Below are 1,673 nucleotides of genomic sequence, written 5' to 3'. Positions count from 1 at the left end.
CCATAAATACCTTTGATTGATTGATCGACTGTAATACATTCCCATTTGCCTGAGGTCTGGATAACTGGCCTTGCTCTGAGGAAAGGGTGACAATGACCTTCACTTCTGGGCTTGAAGGGCTCTAAAGACCTCCGTGAAGGAAGGAGGAATTTCAGGGCAAGAGCCAGGTGGCAAAGAGGGCAGCCTTCGGGTTGAGAAGAGAAGGGAAGGAGGAGGAGGAAGGGGGTGGGGGAGAGAAGAGGAGAGAGGAAGGGAAGAGAGGAGAAGAGGAGGAAGGGAGGAGCAGGAGAGAAGAAGAGGAGGAGGAAAGAGGACGAGAAGGAGGAGGAAAAGAGCCCTGAAGGGGAAGCAAGGGATCCAGAAACTACTCAGCCAGTATCTCATCACCAAACTCCTCCCTGCCGCTCCTCTTCTCTCCCTTCCTCTTACACTTCCCGTGCTGTCCCCCATGCCCGGCTTCCTTCCACACCCCAGCCCACAGGGACCCCCCGGCCCATAGGGACCCCCGAGATGTCTCAGGGGGAGTAGGCAGAGTCACACTGATTACTGTTTTATTGAGGGTTAGGGGAGAGCTACCACCCCCGGAGATACCACAGTGTGAAGGGGACGCTCCTGCCCCTCCGTCCATCCGTCTGTCCGTCCCAGCTTTTGGGAGCACTCTTCCCTTCATCCCTACCTCCCTCCTTCCCTCCTTCCCTCCCTCAGGGACCGCCCCAGGGGCAGGAACCAGCCCTTCCTCCCACCCTGAACAGGGTCCCTGCTGCGGGGAGAGTCAGGGCAAGGAGGAGGAGGAGGGGGTGGCTGTGCGGGAGTGGTCAGCGGATGTCAGTGAGAAGAGGACATCTGGTGTGAAGGGAGAATAGAGATGGGGGGGATCGCGTGAATACCAGCATGGGAAGGGAGAAAGCGCGCATGGAGAAGGCGGCGAGCACGTGCAGGAAGAATAGGGAGGAAAAGGCATGTACAGGAGAAAGCGAATGGGCAGAAGGCAGGGAACTGGAGAAAGTGCTTGAGTTGGGGTGGGGAGATAGATGCAAGGTGCTGTGGTGAGCATGCGCGGGGAGAAAGTGCATTAATAGGTGCAGATAGAAAGTGCCTGGATCGGAATCGTGTGGGAAAGGGGGTATCGTGAGCGGGAAGAGTGAGTGGGCAAGGGCAGCATAAGCTTGGGTGGGGAGAGTGATTGTGTGTGCTGGGTGGGGAGGTTGGGGACGGGGGACAGGACAACTGAAAAAGTAAGAACATGTGAGTGAAAGTCCACGGTGGAGGGGAAAAGCTGGGGACGTGAACACAGAGAGGATGAGCACACACATGTGGTTGGGAAGGGCCAGCGAGGTTAGTGGTAGGTTGGTAGTATGTAGGAGGGAGGAGAGTGGGGACAGGACAGAGGGGCTGGGGGGCAGTGAAGAGATGGGGAAGGCCCACCATTCAGAGGCGTGTGAGCCGGGCTGGGTCAAACGGGGGGCGGGAGGGAGGCAGGGGGTGTCACAGGTGCTTCAGAGGAGGGGTCTGGGGCTCAGAGGGCTGGGCACCCCAGTTCCTGGTGGACAGACGGACGGACGGACACAGACAATATTTACAGGTGACAGGGTTAGGGACCCTCCCTCCTCAACCTCCTCTAGGGAGGACCCCCCCCCCCCCGGCCCAATCTTGGCCCCCCTTCCCTTCCCCCA

This window comes from Tachyglossus aculeatus, unplaced genomic scaffold (assembly GCF_015852505.1).
Source record: "Tachyglossus aculeatus isolate mTacAcu1 unplaced genomic scaffold, mTacAcu1.pri scaffold_149_arrow_ctg1, whole genome shotgun sequence".
Taxonomy (NCBI): Eukaryota; Metazoa; Chordata; class Mammalia; order Monotremata; family Tachyglossidae; genus Tachyglossus; species Tachyglossus aculeatus.
The sequence above is the reverse complement of the archived record's forward strand: the minus strand, read 5'-3'. Positions refer to the sequence as shown.